This window comes from Leuresthes tenuis, unplaced genomic scaffold (assembly GCF_036924035.1).
Source record: "Leuresthes tenuis unplaced genomic scaffold, fLeuTen1.0.hap1 SCAF_10, whole genome shotgun sequence".
NCBI classification, from domain to species: Eukaryota; Metazoa; Chordata; class Actinopteri; order Atheriniformes; family Atherinopsidae; genus Leuresthes; species Leuresthes tenuis.
In genome coordinates, this window is record NW_027325364.1 from 26,650,977 (window position 1) to 26,664,738 (window position 13,762).

A 13,762-nucleotide genomic window follows, 5' to 3' on the forward strand; every position below is an offset into this window, starting at 1 on the left:
TATTTCAACCTTTTCTTACCTGCTTTTTGCCAATTATGGTTGGACATTCACACTTTCTTACAGCGGAACATCTCCGCTCCCTCCTTTGATGGTGTATGTTCGGGCATTCGAACCTTTTCTTACCCGCTTTTTACAAACTATGGTCAGACATTCAAACCTTCTTGTAGCCGAACACATCCACTCCTGCTTTTGATGATGGGTATTCAAACCTACTTGTTGCCCGCTTTTCATTAATTATGGGTGGACATACACACCTTGTCGCAGCCAAACACCTCCGCTCCCTGTTAGGATCATGTATGGTTGGGCATTCGTACCTTTTCTTACCCATTTTGCAGTAATTATGGGTGGACATTCACACCTTCTTGCATTTGAACACCTCCTCTCCCGCTTATGATCATGTGCGGTTTGATATTCGAAAATTCTCTTCCATGTTTTCTAGCAATTATTGATGGACATTCAGACCTTCTTGCAGCTGAACACCTCCGCTCCAGCTGTTGATGGTGTATAGTCGGGCTTTCGAGCCTTTTCTTCCCAAATTTTTACAAAATATGGATGGACATTCAGACCTTGTTTCAGCCGAAAACCTCCGCTCCCTCTTTTGATCATACATTGTCGGACATTCGCACCTTTTCTTACCCGCTTTTTACAAACCATGGTCGGACTTTCACATCTTTTAGTAGCGGAACAACTCTGCTCCCGCTATTGATTGTGTACAATCGGGTATTTTAACCTTTTCTTACCTGCTTTTTGCCAACTATGGTCGGACATTCACACCTTCTTACAGCGGAACACCTCCGCTCCCTCCTTTGATGGTGTATGTTCGGGCATTCAAACCTTTTCTTACCCACTTTTTACAAACTATGGTCAGACATTCACACCTTCTTGCAGCCGAACACTTCCGCTCTACCTTTTAGTGTTCTATGGGGTATTCACACCTTTTTTTTCACCGCATTTTATAGATTATGGTTGTAAATTCTCACCCACTCTTATCCGAAGACCTCTCCTCCTGCTTTGGTTAATATATAGTCGGGCATTCGAACCTTTTCTTACCCGCTTTTTACAAATTATGGTCGAACATTCACACCTACTTGCAGCCGAACACCTCCGCTCCCGCTTTTGATGGTGTATAGTCGGGCTTTCGAGCCTTTTCTTCCCCGGTTTTTACAAATTATGGTTGGACATTCAGACCTTGCAGCCGAAAACCTCCGCTCCACCTTTTAGTGATGTATGGTTGGCATTTGCACCTTTTCTTACCCTTTCTTACCCTACTGATTGCTTAAGATTAAGTTGTTTTTTTTCAAACTACAACATTTTTTTAATTGTTGAAACTTGATTTGAAGTGGATAAATAAGGAGGACAAACAGTTTTAAGTCAGGCTGATAGAAGGAATTAATTTTATAGCAAAATCTGTATTTCGTCATATGTCGAGAGATGCTTATTGCTGAAGAAGTTCTTTCTCATTCTACAAAGTACAATGTTGTTTATCGTTGAAACTTGATTAGACATGAATAAATATGAAGGACAAAGCAGTCTTAACTTGGTTAGAGTTAAGGAATTCGTTTTATAGGAGAATCCGAATTCGTGCATAACTCGTAAAATAGAGCTTATTTTCGGATTCCTGAAGAATGAGTCTGGTTCTTTCTCATAATACAAAGTTTGTTGTTTATTGTTGAAACTTCATCAGAAGTGAAGAAATAAATGAATGCCTATCAACAAATGTGGGATCTAAACTCTAGTGCTTCCTCTAAAATAATTTCCTTTCTCAATTCAGATATGTGTGTGTGTAAGTCACAACACCCGTGACACCAAAACGGCTTTCTTTTCTCTCTTTTCTCTACACTCTGCACTGTGAGCACACACACCAAATCAGAAAGGCTTTTTTCTCTCTTTTCTACATTATGGACTGTGGGGACACAAAACCGCTCTCTCTTTTTTTTTTTGATTGTGTGCCAGGGCGTTGTCTCACGTATTAGATTATGCTTACGATACGAATGGGTTTATCAGTCACATCAGAATCCATACATACTGATCCTCCCGTAATAAAATGGTCGGATCTTATCAAACACACTTTGTTTCTTGTGACAATCAAGTCAGCGAAACAGCGTATACACGTCAAGACACTGAATCAAGTTTGCCACAAGAACTCATAAGTTTGGCAGTATTGCTCTGCCGTCAGCAATCATACACCCATTTTATTTTCGTGAGACATGTGCAGGCACCTGTTCATCTACTGTTCTATCACTATGAATTAGTTTATCTATTATCAATAAGGATACTTCTACAACTACTATCAAAGTATGTCCAGACTTCTTATGTTGTCAGTTGCTATATATGAATAAGTGGGTAGCTACTGACAAGCATTAAGCATGTCACACAGCCCAAACATATAACATTTCAGGACACACCACACAGTTAACAACCACCGTGAAGTGTCAAAGCCCAAACATGTAACATTCAACAGGACACTTACACAACACATTCAAATCAAACAGGAGAATTGCTTGAAAGAAACGCGACACCGAATGAGCGGTCAGAACAAAGCCTCAATACGGTGTTCCCGTGGGGTTTTTGTTGCTGCCTTGTCGATTGCACAGGGGCAAGCGTTTCAACCAAGCAACGCTCACCATGGGGAAGGTGGCTATGGCAACTAGCCTGATGCCCTGCTCCCGCAGAGACGGATAATCGTACTCTGGTTTCTCTTCATAACATACAAGTCTTTCGCCTTTTACTAAAGACTTTCGTGGAGAGCAGCACTAATGAGTTGTTTCTATTTTTGGCAGGCTTTACCTTTGCGGGTGAAGCCCTTTCTGTCTGTGCAAAAGAAATCTTGTTACTGTGCAGAGTGACTTCTCTGAGTAGAGTCGCCTTACTTGTTGCGACTGTGCCGATGTTCGAAGCTGGAGTGCAAAGTTGTTGCTTGAATGGTGCTTGCTGGAGCATGCGGGAGTGCAAAGTTATACCATTTAAAAGGGCTGAAGAGTGCTCAGTGCAGCGGGTGGGCGGAGGTGCAACGTGACACTCTGGCCACCTATGGCCATAAAAAGAACACTGCTACAAGTGCGCATTGTGCCAGCAAGGGCCCTCGGACCTGAAACAGTGGACAGTTATCGCTTCTCGGCCTTTTGGCTAATATCAAGTGTAGTATCTGTTCTTATCAGTTTAATATGTCCTCTATACGAGGACTACATATTAAATGGATTTTTAAGAATAGGAGTTGAAAAAGAAGCTTGCTCCGTTCACTCCAAGCATCGACCCAGTACTGCAGTGCCACTGGGAACGGTGCGCTCTTCTCTGCTCTTGTGAAAAAGCAAACAGCGGTGCAGGATGGAAGTTTCAGGGAGCCCAAGATGAAACTTTCTTTTAATCTGCTGAGAAAAGAGAGTGAATGCGAAGTAGACTTTAACACAGCTCTGGGAGCGAGCCGAGTGTGGGCTAACCGGGAGAATTGCTTGAAAGAAACGCGACACCGAATGAGTGGTCAGAACAAAGCCTCAATACGGTGTTCCCGTGGTGTTTGTGGCTGCCTTGTCTTTTGCACAGAGTAAAAGACAAGGCAGCCATCGAATAGGGCCCGATTGTTCCTACTTGGTCAGCCGAGGAGCAAGGGGGGGGAGCAAGCGTCTCAACCAAGCAAATCTCACCAAGTAGGAACAATCGGGCCCTATTCGATGGCTGCAACACCTGAAAGAGATATTGATGCGAGACCCGATCAAAAGCTTTTTCAAAGTCTAAATTTAAGATGACAAGCCGGGTGTTTCTGTCTCTCGCGTAATCAATGATGTCTCGAATCAGTACGAGGCTGTCGGTGAGTTGTCTCTCTGAGATGGCACAAGCCTGGACTGGGTGAATTACCTCCTCTAAAACAGAGGACATCCGTGTCGTTAAAACCTTGCAAAAAAGTTTACAGTCAAAGTTTAAAAGTGTGATGGGCCTCCAATTCTTTAGGTCAGTCTTATCATTTTTATCAGAAGTGAAGAAATAAATGAATGCCTATCAACAAATGTGGGATCTAAACTCTAGTGCTTCCTCTAAAATAATTTCCTTTCTCAATTTAGAAATGTGTGTGTGTAAGTCACAACACCCGTGACACCAAAACGGCTTTTTTTCTCTACACTCTGCACTATGAGCACACACACCAAATCAGAAAGGCTTTTTTCTCTCTTTTCTACATTATGGACTGTGGGGACACAAAACCGCTCTCTCTTTTTTTTTTTATCGTGTGCCAGGGCGTTGTCTCACGTATTAGATTGTGCTTAAGATACGAATGGGTTTATCAGTCACATCAGAATCCATACATACTGATCCTCCCGTAATAAAATGGTCGGATCTTATCAAACACACTTTGTTTCTTGTGACAATCAAGTCAGCGAAACAGCGTATACACGTCAAGACACTGAATCAAGTTTGCCACAAGAACTCATAAGTTTGGCAGTATTGCTCTGCCGTCAGCAATCATACATCCATTTTATTTTCATGAGACATGTGTAGGCACCTGTTCATCTACTGTTCTATCACTATGAATTAGTTTATCTATTATCAATAAGGATACTTCTACAACTACTCTATCAAAGTATGTCCGGACTTCTTACGTTGTCAGTTGCTATATATGAATAAGTGGGTAGCTACTGACAAGCATGTCACACAGACCAAACATATAACATTTCAGGACACACCACAAAGTTAACAACCACAGTGAAGCGTGTCAAAGCCCAAACATGTAACATTCAACAGGACACTTACACAACACATTCAAATCAAACAGTCAGACAACATACAAGAACATATACCCCAGCCGGCATTGCTCCCTGCCTATTTTCCTACAGCTCACTATGTGTGCGCACACCTTTATTCACAAACTCTTCAACTTATACTCTTTTACCGAAGCTGCTACAGCTCAATTGGCCGAATACCGAATAATCCTAATTCGGTGAATTTGACATCTGCCTTACATGTAACAGATTAGCGGTTTAGCAGTTTTAATTTAGTTTGAGTGAAGGAATTCATTTTATAGCAAAATCCGAAATCGTGAAGAACTCATGAAAGTAAACTTATTCTCGGATTCCTAAAACTTTAGATTTGCTATTTCTTTTACTGCAAAGTACAAAGTTGGTTTTTTTGTTTAAATCTTTCAAGACATGGTAAATATGAAGGACAAAGCAGTTTTAATATAGTTTGAGTGAAGGAATTCATTTTATTGATAAAATCCCAAGAGTCTGCTGAGAAAAGAGAGTGAATGCGAAGTAGACTTTAACACGGCTCTGGGAGCGAGCCGAGTGCGGGCTAACCGGGAGAATTGCTAGAAAGAAACGCGACACCGAATGAGCGGTCAGAACAAAGCCTCAATACGGTTTTCCCGTGGTGTTTTTGTTGCTGCCTTGTCTTTTGCACAGAGTAAAAGACAAGGCAGCCATCGAATAGGGCCCGATTGTTCCTACTTGGTCAGCCGAGGAGCGGGGGGGGGGGGGAGCAAGCGTCTCAACCAAGCAAAGCTCACCATGGGGAAGGTGGCTATGCCAACTAGCCTGATGCCCTGCTAATCGTACTCTGGTTTCTCTTCATAACGTACAAGTCTTTCGACTTTTACTAAAGACTTCTGTGGAGAGCAGCACTAATGAGTTGTTTCTATTTTTGGCAGGCTTTACCTTTGCGGGTGAAGCCCTTTCTGTCTGTGCAAAAGAAATCTTGTTACTGTGCAGAGTGACTTCTCTGAGTAGAGTCGCCTTACTTGTTGCGACTGTGCCGATGTTCGAAGCTGGAGTGCAAAGTTGTTGCTTGAATGGTGCTTGCTGGAGCGTGCGGGAGTGCAAAGTTATACCATTTAAAAGGGCTGAAGAGTGCTCAGTGCAGCAGGTGGGCGGAGGTGCAAAGTGACACTCTGGCCACCTATGGCCATAAAAAGAACAGGGGTGTTAGCGGACAAGTGCGCATTGTGCCAGGAAGGGCCCTCGGACGTGAACCAGTGGACAGTTGTCGCTTCTCGGCCTTTTGGCTAAGATCAAGTGTAGTATCTGTTCTTATCAGTTTAATATCTGATATGTCCTCTATACGAGGACTACATATTAAATGGATTTTTTGCAATAGGAGTTGAAAAAGTAGCTTGCTCCGTTCACTCCAAGCATTGACCCCGTACTGCAGTGAGAAAATTAATTCCTTCTATCAGCCTGACTTAAAACTGTTTGTCCTCCTTATTTATCCACTTCAAATCAAGTTTCAACAATTAAAAAAATGTTGTAGTTTGAGAAAAAACAACTTAATCTTAAGCAATCAGTAGGGTAAGAAAGGGTAAGAAAAGGTGCAAATGCCAACCATACATCACTAAAAGGTGGAGCGGAGGTTTTCGGCTGCAAGGTCTGAATGTCCAACCATAATTTGTAAAAACCGGGGAAGAAAAGGCTCGAAAGCCCGACTATACACCATCAAAAGCGGGAGCGGAGGTGTTCGGCTGCAAGTAGGTCTGAATGTCCATCAATAATTGCTAGAAAACATGGAAGAGAATTTTCAAATATCAAACCGCACATGATCATAAGCGGGAGAGGAGGTGTTAAAATGCAAAAAGGTGTGAATGTCCACCCATAATTACTGCAAAATGGGTAAGAAAAGGTACGAATGCCCAACAATACATCATCAAAAGCAGGAGTGGATGTGTTCGGCTACAAGAAGGTTTTAATGTCCGACCATAGATGGTAAAAAGCGGGTAAGAAAAGGTTCGAATGCCCGAACATACACCATCAAAAGAGGGAGCGGAGGTGTTCCACTGTAAGAAGGTGTGAATGTCCAACCATAGTTGGTAAAAAGCGAGTAAGAAAAGGTGAAAATACCCGACTGTACACAATCAATAGCGGGAGCGGAGTTGTTCGGCTACTAAAAGGTGTGAAAGTCCGACCCTGGTTTGTAAAAAGCGGGTAAGAAAAGGTGCGAATGTCCGACAATGTATGATCAAAAGAGAGAGCGGAGGTTTTCGGATACAAGAAGGTTTGAATGTCCCACCATAGTTTGTAAAAAGCGGGTAAGAAAAGGTTCGAATGTCCGACTATACACCATCAAAAGCGGGAGCAGAGGTGTTCCGCTGTAAGACGGTGTGAATGTCCGACCATAGTTGGTAAAAAGCGGGTAAGAAAAGGTTAAAATACCCGACTGTACACAATCAATAGCGGGAGCGGAGTTGTTCGGCTACAAGAAGGTGTGAAAGTCCGACCATGGTTTGTAAAAAGCGGGTAAGAAAAGGTGCGAATGTCCGACAATGTATGATCAAAAGAGAGAGCGGAGGTTTTCGGATACAAGAAGGTTTGAATGTCCCACCATAGTTTGTAAAAAGCGGGTAAGAAAAGGTTCGAATGCCCGACTATACACCATCAAAAGCGGGAGCAGAGGTGTTCCATTGTAAGACGGTGTGAATGTCCGACCATAGTTGGTAAAAAGCGGGTAAGAAAAGGTTAAAATACCCGACTGTACACAATCAATAGCGGGAGTGGAGTTGTTCGGCTACAAGAAGGTGTGAAAGTCCGACCATGGTTTGTAAAAACCGGGAAGAAAAGGCTCGAAAGCCCGACTATACACCATCAAAAAGAAGGTTTGAATGTCCATCAATAATTGCTTTAAAACAAGAAAGTAAATTTTCGAATATCAAACCGCACATGATCATAAGCGGGAGAGGAGGTGTTCGGCTGCAAGAAGGTGTGAATGTCCACCCATAATTCATGAAAAATGCGTAAAAAAAAAGGTGCGAATGCCTAACAATACATTATCAAAAGCAGGTGTGAATGTCAGATCATAATTTGTAAAAAGCTGATGAGAAAGGGTGAGAATGCCCGACTATACACCATCAAATACGGGAGCGGAGGTGTTCGGCTCTGAGTAGGTGCGAATGTCCGACCATAATTGCTGAAGAATGTGTTAGAAAAGGTAAGAATGCTGGACCATACATCATCAAAAGCGGGAGAGGTGGTGTTCGGCTGCAAAAAGGTGTGACTGTTCGACTAAAGTTTGTAAAAAGTGGGTAAGACAAGGTGCGAATGCCTGACAATGTATGATCAAAAGCGGGAGCGGAGGTGTTCAGCTGCAAGAAGGTCTACATGTCCATCAATAATTGCTAGAAAACATGAAAGAAACTTTTCGAAAATCAAACCGCACATGATCATAAGTGGGATAGGAGGTGTTCAGCTGCAAGGTGTGAATGTCCACCAATAATTCCTGAAAAATGGGCAAAAAAAAGGTGTGAATGCCCAACCATACATCATCAAAAGCAGGAGTGGAAGTGTTCGGCTACAAGAAGGTGTGAACGTCCAACCAAAATATGTAAAAAGAAGTTAGGAAAAGGTTCGAATATCCAACCAAACATAATCAAAAGCGGGAGCAGAGCTGTTCGACTGCAATAGGTGTGAATGTCAGATCATAATTTGCAAAAAGCTGATGAGAAAGGGTGAGAATGCCCGACTATACATCATCAAATGCGGGAGTGGAGTTGTTCGGCTGTGAGTAGGTGTGAATCTCTGACCATAATTGCTGAAAAATGTGTTAGAAAAGGTAAAAATGCCGGTCCATACATCATCAAAAGCGAGAGAGGTTGTGTTCGACTGCAAGTAGGTGTGAATGTCCAGCCATAATTACTCACAAACGGGTAAGAAAAGGTAGTAGCCAGACCATATATGATCAAAACAGGGAGCGGAGGTGGTTCAGCTGCAAGAAGGTTTGAATGTCAAACTAAAGTTCAAATATATTAACAAAAGCGGGAAGAGAGGTCTTCGGATGAGAGTGGTTGAAAATTTCCAACCATAATGTATAAAATGCGGTGAAAAAAAAGGTGTGATAGAACACTAAAAGGTGGAGCGGAAGTGTTCGGCTGCAAGAAGGTGTGAATGTCCGACTATATTTGGTGAAAAGCAGGTGAAGCAAGGTCTGAATGCCCAACCTTACATCATCAAAAGCAAGATCAGAGTTGTTTGGCTGCAAGAAGGCCATAGTTTGCCAAAAGCGGGTAAGGTGCGAATGTCCGACTAAATATCAACAAAATTTGGGGCGGAGGTCTTCGGATGCAAGTGGGTGTGAATATCCCACCATACAAGTATGGTGGAGAGGAAGCTGTGAATAGCCGACCATAGTTTGGAAAAAGCGGATAATAAAAGGTTTGAATGCCCGAACATACACCATCAAAAGAGGGAGCGGAGGTGTTCCGCTGTACGAAGGTGTGAATGTCCGACCATACTTGGTAAAAAGCGGGTAAGAAAAGGTTAAAATACCCGACTGTACACAATCAATAGCGGGAGCGGATGTGTTCGGCTACAAGAAGATGTGAAAGTCCGACCATGGTTTATAAAAAGCGGGTAAGAAAAGGTGCGAATGTCCGACAATGTATGATCAAAAGAGAGAGCGGAGGTTTTCGGATACAAGAAGGTTTGAATGTCCCACCATAGTTTGTAAAAAGCGGGTAAGAAAAGGTTCGAATGTCCGACTATACACCATCAAAAGCGGGAGCAGAGGTGTTCCGCTGTAAGACGGTGTGAATGTCCGACCATAGTTGGTAAAAAGCGGGTAAGAAAAGGTTAAAATACCCGACTGTACACAATCAATAGCGGGAGTGGAGTTGTTCGGCTACAAGAAGGTGTGAAAGTCCGACCATGGTTTGTAAAAACCGGGAAGAAAAGGCTCGAAAGCCCGACTATACACCATCAAAAAGAAGGTTTGAATGTCCATCAATAATTGCTTTAAAACAAGAAAGTAAATTTTCGAATATCAAACCGCACATGATCATAAGCGGGAGAGGAGGTGTTCGGCTGCAAGAAGGTGTGAATGTCCACCCATAATTCATGAAAAATGCGTAAAAAAAAAGGTGCGAATGCCTAACAATACATTATCAAAAGCAGGTGTGAATGTCAGATCATAATTTGTAAAAAGCTGATGAGAAAGGGTGAGAATGCCCGACTATACACCATCAAATACGGGAGCGGAGGTGTTCGGCTCTGAGTAGGTGCGAATGTCCGACCATAATTGCTGAAGAATGTGTTAGAAAAGGTAAGAATGCTGGACCATACATCATCAAAAGCGGGAGAGGTGGTGTTCGGCTGCAAAAAGGTGTGACTGTTCGACTAAAGTTTGTAAAAAGTGGGTAAGACAAGGTGCGAATGCCTGACAATGTATGATCAAAAGCGGGAGCGGAGGTGTTCAGCTGCAAGAAGGTCTACATGTCCATCAATAATTGCTAGAAAACATGAAAGAAACTTTTCGAAAATCAAACCGCACATGATCATAAGTGGGATAGGAGGTGTTCAGCTGCAAGGTGTGAATGTCCACCCATAATTCCTGAAAAATGGGCAAAAAAAAGGTGTGAATGCCCAACCATACATCATCAAAAGCAGGAGTGGAAGTGTTCGGCTACAAGAAGGTGTGAACGTCCAACCAAAATATGTAAAAAGAAGTTAAGAAAAGGTTCGAATATCCAACCAAACATAATCAAAAGCGGGAGCAGAGCTGTTCGACTGCAAGTAGGTGTGAATGTCAGATCATAATTTGCAAAAAGCTGATGAGAAAGGGTGAGAATGCCCGACTATACATCATCAAATGCGGGAGTGGAGTTGTTCGGCTGTGAGTAGGTGTGAATCTCTGACCATAATTGCTGAAAAATGTGTTAGAAAAGGTAAAAATGCCGGTCCATACATCATCAAAAGCGAGAGAGGTTGTGTTCGACTGCAAGTAGGTGTGAATGTCCAGCCATAATTACTCACAAACGGGTAAGAAAAGGTAGTAGCCAGACCATATATGATCAAAACAGGGAGCGGAGGTGGTTCAGCTGCAAGAAGGTTTGAATGTCAAACTAAAGTTCAAATATATTAACAAAAGCGGGAAGAGAGGTCTTCGGATGAGAGTGGTTGAAAATTTCCAACCATAATGTATAAAATGCGGTGAAAAAAAAGGTGTGATAGAACACTAAAAGGTGGAGCGGAAGTGTTCGGCTGCAAGAAGGTGTGAATGTCCGACTATATTTGGTGAAAAGCAGGTGAAGCAAGGTCTGAATGCCCAACCTTACATCATCAAAAGCAATATCAGAGTTGTTTGGCTGCAAGAAGGCCATAGTTTGCCAAAAGCGGGTAAGGTGCGAATGTCCGACTAAATATCAACAAAATTTGGGGCGGAGGTCTTCGGATGCAAGTGGGTGTGAATATCCCACCATACAAGTATGGTGGAGAGGAAGCTGTGAATAGCCGACCATAGTTTGGAAAAAGCGGATAAGAAAAGGTTTGAATGCCCGAACATACACCATCAAAAGAGGGAGCGGAGGTGTTCCGCTGTACGAAGGTGTGAATGTCCGACCATACTTGGTAAAAAGCGGGTAAGAAAAGGTTAAAATACCCGACTGTACACAATCAATAGCGGGAGCGGATGTGTTCGGCTACAAGAAGATGTGAAAGTCCGACCATGGTTTATAAAAAGCGGGTAAGAAAAGGTGCGAATGTCCGACAATGTATGATCAAAAGAGAGAGCGGAGGTTTTCGGATACAAGAAGGTTTGAATGTCCCACCATAGTTTGTAAAAAGCGGGTAAGAAAAGGTTCGAATGCCCGACTATACACCATCAAAAGCGGGAGCAGAGGTGTTCCGCTGTAAGACGGTTTGAATGTCCGACCATAGTTGGTAAAAAGCGGGTAAGAAAAGGTTAAAATACCCGACTGTACACAATCAATAGCGGGAGTGCAGTTGTTCGGCTACAAGAAGGTGTGAAAGTCCGACCATGGTTTGTAAAAACTGGGAAGAAAAGGCTCGAAAGCCCGACTATACACCATCAAAAAGAAGGTTTGAATGTCCATCAATAATTGCTTTAAAACAAGAAAGTAAATTTTCGAATATCAAACCGCACATGATCATAAGCGGGAGAGGAGGTGTTCGGCTGCAAGAAGGTGTGAATGTCCACCCATAATTCATGAAAAATGCGTAAAAAAAAAGGTGCGAATGCCTAACAATACATTATCAAAAGCAGGTGTGAATGTCAGATCATAATTTGTAAAAAGCTGATGAGAAAGGGTGAGAATGCCCGACTATACACCATCAAATGCGGGAGCGGAGGTGTTCGGCTCTGAGTAGGTGTGAATGTCCGACCATAATTGCTGAAGAATGTGTTAGAAAAGGTAAGAATGCTGGACCATACATCATCAAAAGCGGGAGAGGTGGTGTTCGGCTGCAAAAAGGTGTGACTGTTCGACTAAAGTTTGTAAAAAGTGGGTAAGACAAGGTGCGAATGCCTGACAATGTATGATCAAAAGCGGGAGCGGAGGTGTTCAGCTGCAAGAAGGTCTACATGTCCATCAATAATTGCTAGAAAACATGAAAGAAACTTTTCGAAAATCAAACCGCACATGATCATAAGTGGGATAGGAGGTGTTCAGCTGCAAGGTGTGAATGTCCACCCATAATTCCTGAAAAATGGGCAAAAAAAAGGTGTGAATGACCAACCATACATCATCAAAAGCAGGAGTGGAAGTGTTCGGCTACAAGAAGGTGTGAACGTCCAACCAAAAAATGTAAAAAGAAGTTAAGAAAAGGTTCGAATATCCAACCAAACATAATCAAAAGCGGGAGCAGAGCTGTTCGACTGCAAGTAGGTGTGAATGTCAGATCATAATTTGCAAAAAGCTGATGAGAAAGGGTGAGAATGCCCGACTAAACATCATCAAATGCGGGAGTGGAGTTGTTCGGCTGTGAGTAGGTGTGAATCTCCGACCATAATTGCTGAAAAATGTGTTAGAAAAGGTAAAAATGCCGGTCCATACATCATCAAAAGCGAGAGAGGTTGTGTTCGACTGCAAGTAGGTGTGAATGTCCAGCCATAATTACTCACAAACGGGTAAGAAAAGGTAGTAGCCAGACCATATATGATCAAAACAGGGAGCGGAGGTGGTTCAGCTGCAAGAAGGTTTGAATGTCAAACTAAAGTTCAAATATATTAACAAAAGCGGGAGGAGAGGTCTTCGGATGAGAGTGGTTGAAAATTTCCAACCATAATGTATAAAATGCGGTGAAAAAAAAGGTGTGATAGAACACTAAAAGGTGGAGCGGAAGTGTTCGGCTGCCAGAAGGTGTGAATGTCCGACTATATTTGGTGAAAAGCAGGTGAAGCAAGGTCTGAATGCCCAACCTTACATCATCAAAAGCAAGATCAGAGTTGTTTGGCTGCAAGAAGGCCATAGTTTGCCAAAAGCGGGTAAGGTGCGAATGTCCGACTAAATATCAACAAAATTTGGGGCGGAGGTCTTCGGATGCAAGTGGGTGTGAATATCCCACCATAAAAGTATGGTGGAGAGGAAGCTGTGAATAGCCGACCATAGTTTGGAAAAAGCGGGTAAGAAAAGGTTTGAATGCCCAAATATACATCATCAAAAACGGAAGCGGAGGTGTTCGGATGCAAGAAGGTGTGAACGTCCGACCAAAGTTTGTAAAAAGCAGTTAAAAGCGAGAAAAAGCTTTTCGTGAGTTCTGCATGATTTGGGATTTTGCTTATAAAATGCATTACTTCACTCAAACTATGTTAAAACTGATTTGTCCTTCATATTTACCATGTCTAGAAAGATTTAAACAAAAAAACAACGTTGTACTTTGCAGTAAAAGAAAGAGCAAATCTAAAGTTTCAGGAATCCGAGTATAAGCCTGCTTTCATGAGTTCTGCACGATTTTGGATTTTGCTATAAAATGAATTGCTTTGCTCAAACCAAGTTAAAACTGCTTTGTCCTTCCATATTCATCAATGTCTAGATCGACTTCAACAAAGAAAAACATTG

General features: G+C 42.5%; 4 non-coding genes across 4 annotated transcripts; all 4 read left to right on the forward strand.

The window, feature by feature from the left end:
• Window positions 1–2,684: 2,684 nt before the first annotated feature.
• Window positions 2,685–2,798, forward strand: LOC140317338 (U5 spliceosomal RNA). The gene has a single exon (XR_011917661.1). It is a non-coding gene; the product is annotated as a U5 spliceosomal RNA (small nuclear RNA).
• Window positions 2,799–3,106: 308 nt separating this feature from the next.
• On the forward strand, window positions 3,107–3,290 carry LOC140317132 (U2 spliceosomal RNA). Its single transcript, XR_011917476.1, has one exon. It is a non-coding gene; the product is annotated as a U2 spliceosomal RNA (small nuclear RNA).
• A 2,249-nt stretch (window positions 3,291–5,539) lies between these two features.
• Window positions 5,540–5,653, forward strand: LOC140317417 (U5 spliceosomal RNA). Its single transcript, XR_011917733.1, has one exon. It is a non-coding gene; the product is annotated as a U5 spliceosomal RNA (small nuclear RNA).
• A 316-nt stretch (window positions 5,654–5,969) lies between these two features.
• On the forward strand, window positions 5,970–6,157 carry LOC140317109 (U2 spliceosomal RNA). Its single transcript, XR_011917455.1, has one exon. It is a non-coding gene; the product is annotated as a U2 spliceosomal RNA (small nuclear RNA).
• The last annotated feature ends 7,605 nt before the right edge of the window (window positions 6,158–13,762 follow it).